Source organism: Rhopilema esculentum, chromosome 10 (assembly GCF_057945365.1).
Source record: "Rhopilema esculentum isolate cy_ngs chromosome 10, ASM5794536v1, whole genome shotgun sequence".
Classification (NCBI taxonomy): Eukaryota; Metazoa; Cnidaria; class Scyphozoa; order Rhizostomeae; family Rhizostomatidae; genus Rhopilema; species Rhopilema esculentum.
In genome coordinates this window covers 14,051,858-14,067,384 of record NC_142824.1, presented here as the reverse complement: position 1 = coordinate 14,067,384, position 15,527 = coordinate 14,051,858, and the positions used below count along the sequence as shown (strand labels likewise).

The following is a 15,527-nucleotide window of genomic DNA, read 5'->3' as shown; positions in this document are numbered from 1 at the left end:
TAAAAAGATTTACATTTGTCACACAATAATTTCAAAGTTTGAATTTAATATTACCATTTCATATTATTATCTTCATTTTGAGGGCAGAAATTCGGTAAAACATGGGCTTGATAAGTATTTACTTTTGTTGTCATTTTGCTCAGCAGCACACGAAGATTTTTTCTAACGACCATTCATACTTCAATATATCAAAATCATATCATTCAAATGACCCCGATACTGCGAAGGAAATCTCTCTGTAAACAAGGGCCTAAATTTATGTGATGCATTGACTTGATATGAATTTATCAAATGATATACCTTGATTTCCAACATGCTAAATGGTGTTAACAATAGATTGGACGATTTCACGTCCTGAAATGAGGTTAGTTCCCTGTTTCGTGTTTTTTCTTTGTTGTTTTTGAAGATTTCCCTATTTGACCCCAAACAGCGATTTCCCTATTTGACTCTGAGCGCGTCGATCACTCAGCTGATTTATTTTGAGAAATCTTGTAACCTTGGTGCAGGATATTTAAAATTTGGATTTATATAAAGAGAGTGTATTTTTCTTTGCGATTACAACCTTTTGCTAATTATTTTGAATTAAACGGTGCTTTTTTAACGAGTTTTGTCTATTTGCTCCCGTAGCTACGGAGGAGCCAAGCCTCAAGCTAACGTAGAAGAAAAACATTGCAATTTATACTGCTAAAATTACCGTATTTGAATTAAAAAACATCTAAACATGTCTTCGCCAAAGTCAGGCTCGTTTTAATTTTCCTTCGTGGATGATAAGGTAAATCGTTATAAAGATTAAAAAAAGTGTTGTTGTTTGAAAACATTTAAAGTGCATATGACACGAAAATTTTTATTCACTTAAATCATCAAAGAAACATCGCTGGTAACGATGGTGAACTTAGTTTTTTCATTTGCGACTTACTTTCCCCAAAAAAGGGGGTTTTCCGACACCCACTCGAGCTAAAATGTGTCACAAGAAAAACGCGGTCGAACCTGTGGTCACGTGACCCCTGTGACGTAAAGTGGTTGTGTATCCGTTGAATAGAACAAGGCTTCTGTATGGTTTCACCATGTGCGGGCACTACTGTTGTCGCCCTAAAGATTTTTTTCCTCCATAATTGTAATAAGTTTTATTTCGATAACTCAAGCAATGCCATCAAAGGTCGGAAAGTAATTTAGAAAAATTTTTTGGTTCATTATAAAATTGATAAAAATTGAAATAAAGTGTTGTGCATGACTTTATGGAACGAATACCCCCTTGAGGAAGATACCGTTGTGCTTGACTACCATCCTGGAAAACCTGCCCCAACAGAAGTTCGCCGCTTGGCATTACTTATTAAAAGTGCAGCGTAAAGATGTCGAGCCATCATCTTTTTCAAGATCACCTTTTTTACACCGAAAATACCAAAACATTTTTTCGACGTGATGCTCTACCCTCAGTTCGCAAACCAAAACAAGACAAAGAACGAAGCAAGAATGAAAAAAGCATGGTGAGTAATAAGTTTCCTATTGTTTTTTTATAACTGCCTAACAACGTTCTATTGTGTAACAGCTGAGATACGTTATTGGTAATGACTCGACAACACCGGGGGCACTCGCTTTATGGAAAAAAGGGACTCCTTGTCTCTCTGTGTGGAGTCCATATCACCGTTTTTAATACATAAAAATAAACCATTTAAACAAATGTAAACTACTTCAATATTTTATACAAAAGCGAAAAAGGTTTTGGAAACTAAAAAAGCAGGGGGTTGGCAACTCAAGAAATATTTAAGAAGCAGGGAAATGATATTCTATGGGATAAAGATTCAAAATGCAAGTGAGAATCGATTAACAATAAACATAAGTTACCAAGTAACAAAACATGATATAAAAACTTTCAATTAAATCACGGACTCAGTCGTTTCTGTATAACAGAAATGGTGGTCTTTGACCTGGTCAGCCTTGGTCAAAGAGCAAAAAATTAATCTTGGATCATGTTTGTTGTTAAATGTAAACATTGAAATTTGTGTTCCTTGTTCTTCACAGGCAAGCAGCGTTAACGGAAGCTCTGCACAGATGGAGTTGCTTTGGCATCAACAAGGTTTTGAATCTCTCAGAAGTTCTGGAATTGAAGTATCTACGTTTGTCTCTGACAGACACCAAGACTGTATGCCATTGCACAGAGATACCTATTGAACAAAAACATTGTATGACTTAATATAATGGTTGATTTGAGTTTCTCTTACATTCTTTAGAATCGGCAGGATCATAACATTACATATATATATTATATGTATATGGTATACTCTTTTCTGCCAGATTTAATGAAAATAAAATATTAAATTTACTAATTCTAAGAATTGAAGGTGCCAAACAGAATTTGTATTTCTAGACAGTATAACTTATACAGTATAACAACTAGACAGTATTTGTTTAACTTATTCTTCATTCGCCCATACAACGCAATAGGCCAGGTCGCTATGATCAGGGAATGGTGGCCTAAAAACAGCAGAGATGTACAGGGAATACTGAATTTATAACACTAAAAAACCCAATGACAACTTATTTCACTCACCATTGACTCAAAGTAATAATTCCTCGCCATCGATCACGCTGTTGGGATTTTTGTATTCCATCTTCGTCCTCTGCCCGGTCATGGAAGCTTCGAGCCATGCCAGCTATGCCTGGTTCCGCGTCTGAATTATCCGCAGAAAAAAGACTGGTTCGTTCTTGCAAGGCAAAAATAGCCCATCAGCATCAAAAGCTATTCCCCTTCACTTTCGTCAAAAGCTGACGCCCTCGAGCTTGAATATTTGCCGTGAGACATGTTCATAGACTCTCAAGTAAAACTCCGCCGTATAACTTCTTGTTAGTTAGCAATCTAAATTTTCGCTAACACAACCACTTTACGTCACTTCCTGTCAAACTCGACCCAATCCCTTATGACAGAATTTGAAGCAAAAATCGACCTTGAAACAGCTGTAATTACGAAAGTGTTTGTTTTTCGAAAATTTTATGGTGATTTTCGTGATCAGCATACTCGATTACGTGATGGGGGCGAATAAAAATTTTCGTGTCATATGCACTTTAAACTTCTTTTGAATGTCTTCATTTCAAATCTAGGACATCAATTTCTTTTAAAAAGAAACTTTCTACTAATCAGGCACAGTTCGCTCATCTTCGACACGTAAAAGCATGCATTATTGAAAAGCAACAAAGCAAGGTCCAACTAGGATAATGGTACTGGTACATTTTAGGCCGGAATTATCTAGTTCCAAAGTAATCTACCTTGCGGAGGAACTCATTTGAAGAGCAAGCAACGTATGCTTCCCTTCATTAAACATGGAAATTGTTTATTCTATATATATTAAAGAAGTAATTTTATTAAAAGTAGTTTGTTTATATTCGTATTATAGCTGGTAGGGAATTCGTGTATATTGACTTTTGAAAAAGAAAAAAAAATGAAAAATAATGCTTCAGCTTGCCTTAAATAACCGTACCCCAGCCCCACTTTTACGAAGCAGTGGTACAATTTCTAGTCGCTGCATATAGCGGTGTTCCTTTATTGATTTCATCTACCTTCTTCTCAAAATTATATAGTACTGTTTACAGGCAAGGCGGAATCTAGTTCTTGCTTAATCAGGTGCTTTTTTTACAATTTTTGAGTCCATAAGCTTACCAATTTGTTGAAGTGGAGTTTCAAGCACTACTAGAGTTTCAAGTCATCGCGAAAGTGTGCTAAGCATAAACTCAACCAAAATTTTAAAAGTTACAATGTTCACAAAATTTTCGCTGATGCTAAGTAAACTCCCAATTATATTACAGAACTTGCAGGCCAATTTTCTTGTCACTTATGTTGTCAGGTTGGCCAAAACTCTCAACTTAAAGTAATAAGTCTGTTAATATTGGGTCTCCGATCAATTTTACAATTGTATTGTTCTTGTTAAAGATTTATTTTCTTCTCTCTTAATCATCCTACTTGGTTTGTAAAAATTAGTCTAAGAAATGACGCCATGACACAAGTAGAGCAAAGGTCCGAGAGGGTCTATGGCGCCTTGCAATTCATAATTAAAGGGTCATCATAACAATATCAATTTTAATTTGATTTTGTGTAAGTCAGATTTTATTCAAAATGAATTTTCTCTTTTTTGAAGAAGTTCGAAAGCCGAAAAAATAAAGGACACACTCAATTCTTCATTCACCAACAATTTTCGCTGCATTGTCTCACTTGAGGGATTGTGAACTTTAGAATAATAGAATTCCGTCATGGCCTCGCGATCTCCGAGAGGGTGTATGGCGCCTTGCAATACATAATTGAAGGGTCTACCCAAATCCACAGTCCAAGGTACCAAAGCAGCCGTCCTCATTGTAATAAGGGAAAAGGTAAAATGTCTTAGGCGTAAATTTTTTGTACTGAAACAAGCCATATGGCATAGGCGACTTCGTGATTACTTGCAACAGATTTCATTCGTGGAAATTTATCAAGTTCCTCAAGTGAAATTTGTCCAATTGCTTGCGATATTGTTCAAGGACTAAATAAATGGAAATTATTGCTAAGAATGACATTTTTAGTCCTTTTTGAACGACTATAAAGTTTCCAGATATACAGTTATAGTCAACTGCCACAATGGCATTGATAGAGTCGTCATAAAATATGTTTGAAAATATGTCACTTCCCACAAAACTGTTCACCTATATTTTTGTTTTTGTATTGAAAGTATGTTTTTGTTCAATCCACACCTAGGGATGCTTTCGATAAGGTTGTAAACAAACTTGGTAAAATTGACGTACTTTGATTAGCTAAAAAATATTGTAAACGAAGCGCTTCATTGGACAAGAACGAAATTCCACCTTGCTCTGCTTACAACTATCGCAGGTACGGATTATCAAGTTCAATTTTGACAAAGAATGCTGCCACTACACGATATTAGCTAAAAGAATGCTGGAGCTATTCTGCTCTAAAATTTTTAGAACTTTCTACCAGATGCGAAAATAGGAATGGTTTATGATTCTTAATATTTGTTCCAGGTTACTAAACAAAACCATTAGCATATAAGGGTAAGATGGTTCTCAGAATGTTTTACCATTGTCAATCATAAGACTGAAGGTGGTGTTCTCTCATCATTTGAACCATTTATTTTTGGGCTGTCGGTGCGCCAATCGCAAAGACGGCCATAAATAAAACCCCAACCGTTTTTGAGGGGGTTCAGAAGAAGAACAATGGCCTTCTTCCGCCGACTAGCAGCACCTTGTTCATGCAAAAAGTCGCAAGCCATACGGCCATTAACTAATGCACGAAGAAAAAGAAATAGAAACTCAAAATGCATGAAAATAAAAACCACTGAAGATATCTAGACATGGGTTGGGTGGGCAGGGTCGCAAAGGAAAACCTTTCCTCTCTAAAGTCCAACTTAGAGTTGTCGTGCAACGTGTGAGGATGAAACTGTGCTAAGACAAAGTTTATATACCCAAGGCCAATGCACACTTGCACGCTTGTTGCTATAGCCGTATAAAAGACACAATGTAAAGCTTACTCGAGCACTGCTACAATAAACACAAACTCTACAATTGTGCAATCTGTGCCCAAAAAAACAAAAGCCCAAGGGGCACCTAAAAGGCGTACCCTGTCACATATTAAACGTGATTAAATTTCATTTAATCAAGCTTAATAATAACGATGGTACTTATCTGCATGATTAAGTCGTGTTTTGATGTTTTCATAAGTCAGTGGCATGTAAATTAGACCTATCAAAGTTAAGGGAGCTTTTGTTTCATGCATTATATAGAACAGAAAGACATCCAGAACAATAAAATGAAAATGAAAAATGAAAACAATCAAAACAATAAAAAGCAACTTTTTATTTGGCATTTAGATTACAGGTCAGTTAAAATATAGAAAATCAATTAACTTCCTAAAACTTCATTCTTATGTCTTGTTGACAAGGTCATAGTAAATTTTGTTCGATGAACGGAAATATCAAGCACCTAAATCTAATGAGGATGCTTTAATCGACAATGTAAAAACTTTCGTGGCAAAATCAAAAAAGGAACCTGTTGCATTTGGTAAACCTGTTCTATCGGGTATTCAGTGTATCCATGAGTTCTTATTTGCTTTTACTATTCAAGAATGTTTTCAATTGAAGATTTTCTCTATTCAGAGGAAAAATTGCGTCAATCAAAGCGTTTTTCGTTACTGAGTTGGGATGTCAGACAACAAATCGATACGATGAAGGTAAAAGTTTACTCTACATTATTTCCGTAATTTGCTTGATGTCTATGCGAAATTTCTTGTGTTTTAAATCTTTTAAAGATTATTAAACGTCTTTTTTGATAAGGTATTATTTGGTTATCTAAATTAAATAATTTCAATTAAATGCAAGTTCAACTTTATAGCCTTAAACAAATCAACTTTTGAACAGTTTTTCTTGCGTTTGAAAATGGCTTTGAAAAGCAAACATTCTATAGGATATTAAAAGCTGATCCTTCTCAGAGTGTAAAAAGTCAGAATAAGGTTTCCAAAAAAACAAGATGGAAAATATATAGCAAGTTGTGGATCGAAATAGGCCAATCAGAAAAATGCGTGCACATCACCGGTATAGTTGTTCAATCAGTACTGCGTGGCTATAGGAAAATTACCACTGGGGTCCAAGGAAAAAACGAACTTCTGCCTGGGCTTTTTTGTTTATTTGTAGATCGATTCAAAAACTCATTTAGCAAAACGCATCTGTGTGGCCAACACAGGATTTGTTCAAAAAACATATGCTCATTTGCTAATGGGGGGCTTAGCCCCCGAAATCTCTCTGAATTCATAGTCAATAGAAAAATCTCGGTCTGGAAGCCCATTGTTTTAACTTATTGTTTCATTTTAATGATGTCATGTGATCGAAATGAGTGCACAACTTTCGCACGATTGAGTTCAAATTTTTAAGTTGCGCGTCGTTTTAACATGATCTTTTCAGCTTATCATCAAGTTATCAAGTACGCTATATTATTGATATGCCTGTAGCTAACTGTCCGTTTCATGAATGTGGAGTAAAAAGAAGGAAAAAATTTTTCTCGACAGCAATATTTACAGTTCCAAACCGGGCAGAAGTTTTATTCGAAACGGTGAAAATATATCTTGGATCTGTTGTCAAAGTGTGTATCTGCGAAAGACATTCTGTTTCTGCTTGAATAAAGATTTTCTCAATTTCATTTTTAGCTATTATCAAATCTCCTCTACCCTTGGTTTTACCAATCTTTGGGACAGAGGTCTAGCAACCTAATTAAAGTCTGGTTAATATCATATTCGTATTTTAGGCTGTTTCTTTCTTTTGCAAAAAATTGTGTTTAATCTAGCCAGAAAAGTATTGTAGGCAATCAAAATTTGTATTGCTCATCGGCAATGGCTTTTCTAGGGCCACTGGTTGAGGTGTCCTGAAGAAGCTGAACATTTTGTCTCCGAAATTTTTATACAAAAAGAAGTTAAAAGAGATGGCGACAAAGTTTTGAATAAGAACAAACTGCACAACAGTAAAGAAAAGAAAACAGAAAAAACCGCTTGCCATCACTACTGTCCGAATAGACTGCATAGCATTCCAATAATTCTTTTTTTGCAGAATCCGTTAAATGAAATAGATGATGAAAAATCGCTAGGTAGGGCTTCTGTATAGCCGTAGCCTGACCCATTATTAGCCGCTATTATGTTGGAAATAAGTTATATTGGAATTATGTTGAAGCGAAGATATATTCTATAGGCGGATAGACCAGCTGCACAGGCAACACCAATGTCGTGTTCCTTCTTCGTTTGTCGTTTCAGGCCACTTTTCTTGTTGTAGTGCTTTTGGCAAATTGCACAACTGAGTTCACCAGAGTTAGTCTCTGAAACTACTCCATCCAAGGCAGGAAAAGTCTCGTCGCTTAACAGTTCGTCTAGCTTTTCTTTGACAAAAGATATAAAATCTAAGCTATTCGTTGGGTACACTGCCAGCTGATGTTGTAAATGATGATTGCGTGTCAAAAGCTTGGGCGCTAGATTAGAGCCGTAAATTCTCTTTTTAGCCCCCCGAGGGCTTATTGTTTTTCAGCACCTTAAAGGGGGCTTATAAGAGAGGGGGCTAAATTAAGAGAAAAGGCTTAATAAATATTTTGTGATAAAGACCATTTAATGTGGTAATCTAATTTTTTGTTATTTGCAAAATAAAAAACATCAAATCAGCCTTCTATATCAATAATATTGCCATCATCATCAATTATTAATTCTAAAATATCTTTTTGGGCCATGTCGCCTTCTGAAATCGAGTATTCGAAAAGGTCTACTTCATCCCTCGGAGTACCAACGGCCTGTAATTTTGGTAAAAGGCTCTCACATTGCCCGTGCTTAATGCAGATTGAATCTTTGTCTTGGGATCTGTCGTGACTGAAAGAGACATGGTGTGAATTTTGATTTGATGCGAAATATTGAACGACCAATGAACAAGATGAAATCTCTGTCTTTTTGTCAAGTTTACTTATTTCGACATCAGTGAAAATCTTTTGGGGAGGGGGGCTGAATTGAGAGGGGGGGCTAATTTTGTTTTTTCTTTTGAAAAGGGGAGCTAATGAGGGAGGGGGCTTAATTGAGAGGGTGTCTTAAAAGAGAATTTACGATGTCCTTCACCCAACAAGTTTACGATGTATCGTCTTTAAACAGCTTTCTTATAATTGTATGAATGCAAAATATTTTCCTTTTTATATTTTATTCTAATGTGATTAACCAGCTTTTGAGTTCAAGTTTAAGGTTTCTTCGCGCAGCATCCGCCATATCAAAATTTGTTTGTCCACTCGTTTTGATCATGTGACCTACGAATAGGTTGGCTTCAAGTCGGCGCGCGAAACAAAAGAATGTAACAAAGGACTTCCAGACCAGAGTTTTTCTATTGACTATGCTAAATATCAACAAGTAGGACTGGGTTCCTCTGCCCTCTCCTCCCAATGCACTGTCTGTAGAATACAAAACTTAACTAGAAGCCGATAACAGCTAACAAATTTCTTTTTTGATGACTTTCTATTAAATGAAGCAAAATGTTTATTACTTTCTGTTTTTATTCTACTTTCCTTCACACAAGGACAGCAAAGAAATATTTAAAATTTACTCAATATCCACTAAAAATTCCCTTAAATACATGCGGAAACTACAATCGGTTTTAAATATTTTTCCACTTAAAACTAACTTAATACTACTTTATTGTTATCATTTTCTTAAATTTTGTACTCCAAGGAATGTCTAATTAAAGCTATGTTAGTTTGCATATCAACCATAATTTATTGATATAAGGCTAGCTTATTGCATCTATCATGTTGGAAATGACTTATAAGTCGCCTGGACTAAGCTACAAACGCTGCAATCGAAGGGGCAAAAGAAGGAGCAACCCCTGTAAAGCTTAAGTGGTATTTTGTCGGAAAACCTCTGATTTTTCGAAAATTCAATATGGTTGTCTATACCTTATCTAATTGTTTGATTTGAAGAGGAAAGATTTCAAAGCTTAGGATGATTATTTGTTCCGTTGTTCGTATCAGATTTGCAGTCTCAATCAATTAGGAGTGGTTCTTAAAAGTGTCTTTTTTTAGAAGTTAATAAAAATATCCTATAGTTTTACCCTTGACTGTGAATAAAAAGGGAAAAAATTATCTTCTATTTTAGTTTTAAAGTAGTATTGTTTTATTCCAATTTATGAACAAATAAAAATGGGTTTTTTAGATTTCTGTCGGAGAATCTAAATTTCTCGCCTCTTCTATGAATTTTCCTTTTCTCGCGACTGTGCTTTGGAGCATAAAAAAGTTTTTAAATGCGATCATATAGTTAGTTGTCTAATGGACATATCAAGCTTGAAAGTTACGTCAGCTACATAGAGATTTCAATTCTGCTTATTTGACAATGCTTGCACGAAATCTGTTCTGTTTTTTTTCTCGAATTATATTCAATTGGGATACCGGTTTGTAATTGGCTTCTAGAATCTACAATGTTTCTTTTGACAGTTTCAATTGTTTCATCTTCATAAAATTGAAAGGACCTCATAAGCAACCGAATTATGACACCATGTAGATATTAATTATTCATATGCATAAAATAACTTTATGGAAATCTTTTGCTCATAAACCTGTGTAGAAGGCACAAGAAAAAATGATTTTTTTCATATTCCACTCTGTCAAGTTTTGAAAATATAGACATAATGAGACATAGAATTTATGGAAGATCACGGAAACTTTTTTTCGAATTAATTCATTCAACGTGAAAAAATTACAATCAGTTTCACAAATTTAGCAAAAGAGAAACCAAAAAAAAAAATATTTCACTCCACAGAAGAAAATCGTATCTAGCGCTTTGCTTTAGAGCCAAAATCTACTTTGTGTTACTGATGTTTGATTAGAAGACAGATTACGATATCGCTCACCTGTTTGCCTATTTTGGCTAAAATTTTCGACATGTTGCAGTGAAATATACACTTGACTCAAACAGACTTGGCCGTGGAATCTTTATGACTGGCAAAATGCTTTTGATGCAGCTAATAATGCCATGCTTTAAGCCGTTATAGGATCAGAGGCAAGGAAATCTTATGGTTTTTAGCTAACCTGTCGGCAGCTATTTGTTCGGCCCAGTAGGCATTGCTCTGAATATACAGGCATAACTTGTGGTGTCCTTCAAGGTTTTGTACTTGGCACTTTGCTCTTTTTGATTTATATCCATGACCTCTCTAATGTATCAGAAAATTCACTGGTTTTTCTCCATTTGCTGATAATACTTCTATGTACTTTAAAGGGCCTCTCCAGCCAAATTTTGCACTTGCATTTTATTGGCTAATCTAAAGGAGTTGAACCTGCTGATCACGAATTCGTTATTTGTTTTTCGATATTTTTTACAGTTTTGTGAGATATAAGCTCTTGCATTTCGATAATTGAATTGAATTAACCGACAAAAATTTTTCGGTTTGGTGACACTGTGACGCAATTTTGACGTCACAGTGTATTTCGTTAGTCTCGCCTCAAACCGAATCGAACAACGGCGATTCGCAAATTGAACACTGCAAGTGATGGTACTCTCAGTTCTGTTCCACCGGCTTTTAGTTTGAGCATTTCAAATATCAGTTCATCGTTTCTGGAGAACAACTGAAGTGTCCCTTTCGATTAACTATACGCGAAGGAAGAGCTGGAACAGGAAGCGGTAGCTTTGTGGGCCTACACAGGTGATCAAAACAAAGTCGTTACACAGCATGGATATATTCCGACCCGCAAACTTAGAATGATTGTAAACATTTAATATTTTTCGATCCTAAAAAGCTCCTGCTGTAGATTTAGATGCAGTTACCAACGCGTGACCATGACTCCTTCACGATTTGGTACAAGATATACGAAATTCATGGCGAACGAGAGCCGCAAACTGTGACGTCAGAATGTCACCAAACTGATTCGGCTTTTGTCGTTTTTTTCTCGGAAAGGTGCAACTTTAAAGCCTTATAACTTCTAAACTAATTGGAATTTTGCAAAAAAAACGACTTTGCCATAATACATGCACGAGATGCTAACATTTAAGTCAATAAAAAAAAAAAATTTTGGCTGGAGAGGCCCTTTAAGCAAAAGATTTCCTCGTTAACGGTTACTTTCTCTCACTTTTCGTTGAATAAGAGGAAAATTATTCTTTAGAGATTGTTCTGGTCTCTGTAATGGACGAATTTCGACGAGTCTCGATATTCAACTATATTACAGCCCCCTCCAGGGGGGCAGGCTAACCTTGCCCTTTCCCACTTTTTGCGAAGCAAGTAGTTATAGACCTGCAGCAAAAGGGAAAAGAAGCCTTGGCCCCCTTCTTTTGCTGGCTTTGCCCCTCCCCCACTTTCAATTTTGTGACTTGGGCCCTGTATTACATAATGCTTTGAATATTTTACGAATTACTTACTGTATATGGGAGCATCTGGTTGTTTTCTAGCTTGTTTTTGTCTTAGTTAATTTTTGTAATGTGCCTGGTTTAGTTTTTGATAATATGTTTTCTTAACAAAGTAATGTTATTTTAGTATTGTAATGTATTTAATGTATTATGTTTTTGTACTTTGACTTTAATGTAGATATCATTTCTTATCCTAAAAGGAAATTAAGAAAAGCACAAAATGGGCTTGTCTCCAAGAATTTAAAAGGCGAAAAATGAAGATTGGTATTGTTATGTATTACTCGATTCTTTACTTCTTGATTGGAGATGTATTTGGATCCAGTTCTCTGCCATCAGGTAAAATTTGATTATCTTACTTGACCCTATCAGCATAATTTCTTTATTTAAAATGACTTCGATGAAACGTTTTACATATAAAACAATTTGTTGGCTGTTAGTGTTAAAAGGGATAATGCAGTGGTTGGGGTTTTGGAAATTATTGGGGAGACAAAGCTGCATCGAAATTTTGGAATGCTTACCCTCGTTTTGGGGCCATGGCGCAGGCGTATTACAGGTTTTGAGTCAAAGTAGCATATAACCACCCAAGAAAGGAATAAATATAGAACCAAAAATAATAGGGGTTTAAAGTTTGTGGTCCTTGTTCAACCTTCCCATGTTCAACCTTGCAAGTTACGAAGTTTGATATATAATTGTGTAGAAATTAATTCATACTGAAAAGAAACTCATACCGAAGTATAAAAATTCATACTGAAAAACCAGGCTAGGTTCTCTGCTGATTTATACATTTTGTTCGTTATAAGGCTCGCTTTACTTCCAAAGGAAAGCATAACATTAATCGATTCTTCACATGGCCTAAATTTTTATGCTAATTAGACATTCGATTTGAAACAGCGAGGAAACCCCTGAATAAAAACATCAAAAAAATTGCAATTTGACCTAGCTACCAGAATAGATTTATTTTTTATGTTTTTTTGAGATATAGTTATGTATTCTTGGTTTTGCACAGGCTTGGATTGCCGGGAAGTCAAGATTTTTTGCGGGAAACATTCTAAAATAAGCATACGTCATGGCCCCTCGACGGTGATTGGTTCAAACAAATCGTTAAGACTTTTGTCTCGAACAATAGGAGTGAGATCTCGTCTCCCCGACAAGACACAGTATCTATGAGCATCAGTGTTCTCACTTTTGAAACTAGGGAATTTTTTGTTTTTAAGGAAATTTTCCACAGAAATTCAGTTGTTGAGGAAATTTTAAGGAACTTTCCACATTTGAGAAAACATTGTTTACTAATTTTTTTACTTTAATTTGATTTTCTTGCCGCCAACCTTGCGGCCTTTTCCTAAACCCTCTCAAAACTTTGATATTTTGATCCCTCTACTTTCAATTACTTTTCGCTGGACCTGCAGTTGCTTTCAGTTTTTATTTTCTGCTATCGTTCACTTATGATTCTTTGTTCTTCACCAGCTTTTGTGACATAACATTGGTATCATTCGAGAAAAAGAGTCGTTTACTTACCAGTTTTGTCGCTTCATCTGGCGCCCAAAATTTGGCCATTTTTTTCATTTTAGCGAAAGTATTTTCATCTGTCTGGGAATTGAAAAGATAGCTAAAGCTGAAGAATTTAGCTGGTCTGAAGTAGGACTGCTACTTAGTTGAAAATTGGTTAAATGAAAACGAGCAGCCAATGCTGTACAATTTCGTGGGAAGTTCTGTACAACTGCAATGATTAGGGTTCCCTTTTAACAATTTCAAGAAAAAAGCCAAAACTTTTTCATAGGTTTGTAACGTATAAAGATCCCTTCTTTATGTAGAAGATTTCAACAAAAAGAAGTATCAAGATGACGAATGATAAAAAAATTTCTTATTGCTTCTAAGCTGGTAATAAACGGTTTCTTGGCAAATGAAATATATCATATTTCGAAACCACAAGACATTGAAAATGGAGAGAGCTTTAAATGCCAATTTAACAAAAGAAAATGTGTAAAATCAATTGTATTCTCTATTCATGTATGTAGTATTCTTTCATTAATTGTCTTAACTTTTAAACTTATTTATTTCTCTAAGTTAACTATAAATAGTTGAAACAAATTAGTTTAGTATTTGAAAACTAGGATTGATGCCAAAACTTGAGCATTTTGAGTGCTAAAACTGGCTTACTGAATGCTCTAAAAGAATCCTCTTTTTGCCGCCTTTATAGGTCAATAGGTCTGATGTCTCTAAGTAATATCTTTGTTAATTGGTGGGAGGGAGGGGTTGTTGTTGTCCGTTATTCTTTGATCATTTCTTTTTCTAAAACAAAAACTCTTTAAAGAAAAAAAGTGGAGTGGTTGAACTAATTACTTTACAGCACAGAGTGGTGCAAAAAATTTGCAAGAAAGGGTGGCTTATAAAATTCTAGATGGACCCAAAGAGATTTTCTCTCGTACCTTTTGTTATTCTTTCTTTGCCAGCTTTATGAAATAATGAATTCTTTCTTCTTTTTAGCCTACCAACCGGGAAATGGAGTTATTCTTGAAAGCTGGCCCTCTGATAATGAATATAGCTTTGGTGATTTCGCAAACATTCCGAATTTTCCAAGTTGTCCTAACAAAGTAGAGAACGTTGCTAATTTTGAAACATCTGGTTTGTGTCGAGGTCGCTACCAGCACGGACGATATAGGACAGCCTTTGTGTCACCCCAAACAGGATCACATAAATTTCTTCTTATTTGCGATAATTCGTGCGAATTGCAAATAGAGATTAACCCTAATAATGGTTTTCAGATAATACTTTTGCTTCCATCTCATACAGCAAATAGCTGGGAAAGCAGGTAAGCAGCTATATGGACTCGAATCTTGTCTTACTGAGCTCAAACATCAACTTCATGTTCCTAGTTTCGAGTACTTGTCAATTTGGCGTCGCCCCTACCACCACAATGTGGCTGGCCAAATTTAAAATAGGTATCCGGTTAAAGGATGACTGCCTGTGCTGAAAAATTACGGAAAATTTATCAAGGAATGATAATAAAAATGCTATAATTTTCTCAATTTTTTCCTATTTTCAACAGTACCGACCATTGTGCGAGCATGAGCTGTAAAGTATTTTCATTTAAAAAGTGAGGTAAAACGCTAACATAAAAAAAAACAGGTCGTTGTGATATTGCCTTATTTGATATTGACAGATTTAACATTAATTGTTTTTTGTTGAATGAAACAAACGCATTAATAATGTTTTTTGATTATGTTGTTAAAAAGCATACTGCTCTGTCATTGGACAATACCCTTGATATATTTTTTACAATATTCCTTGTCTTGCAAATGCAAACTTGTACCTAACATTTTCTTTAAAACTTACAAGATCGTTTACAAACATGAATTTTGCTGAGCAAATTCTTACAGATCTAAATTTCCCTTTCAAGATGCATCCCTGGTTTATAAATTTTGCAAAATTTTGCAAATTTCAGATTCCCTCAAGCGGCATTGAGGCTTTGTTTTTTTCTAAATTGCAATTTCGGAACCTACAACGTTGCCAATTTTCTGTGCTGTCTATTTTTTCGCTTGAGTCTTCCACATTGGTTTCTTAAAAAGCTTTGGCTTTTCTTCCAGTTTTTCTGTAGCTCTACTAAAGCCTTTAGCCAAATTCCATAAAATCGAAGATTATTGTCGAAATGTAAATG

General features: G+C 35.3%; 1 protein-coding gene and 2 long non-coding RNA genes across 3 annotated transcripts in view; 2 read left to right on the top strand and 1 right to left on the bottom strand.

The window, feature by feature from the left end:
• LOC148959417 (protein sidekick-1-like) overlaps nucleotides 1-15,527 on the top strand; it is a 75,305-nt gene that overhangs the window by 6,220 nt on the left and 53,558 nt on the right. The gene's annotated exons all lie outside the window — the stretch shown is intronic.
• On the top strand, nucleotides 870-2,555 carry LOC148959419 (uncharacterized). The gene is made up of 2 exons (XR_016144107.1): nucleotides 870-1,484; nucleotides 2,020-2,555. It is a non-coding gene; the product is annotated as an uncharacterized LOC148959419 (long non-coding RNA).
• Nucleotides 1,486-2,683, bottom strand: LOC135684606 (uncharacterized). The gene is made up of 2 exons (XR_016144108.1): nucleotides 2,549-2,683; nucleotides 1,486-2,162 (listed from the first exon to the last, which is right to left on the bottom strand). It is a non-coding gene; the product is annotated as an uncharacterized LOC135684606 (long non-coding RNA).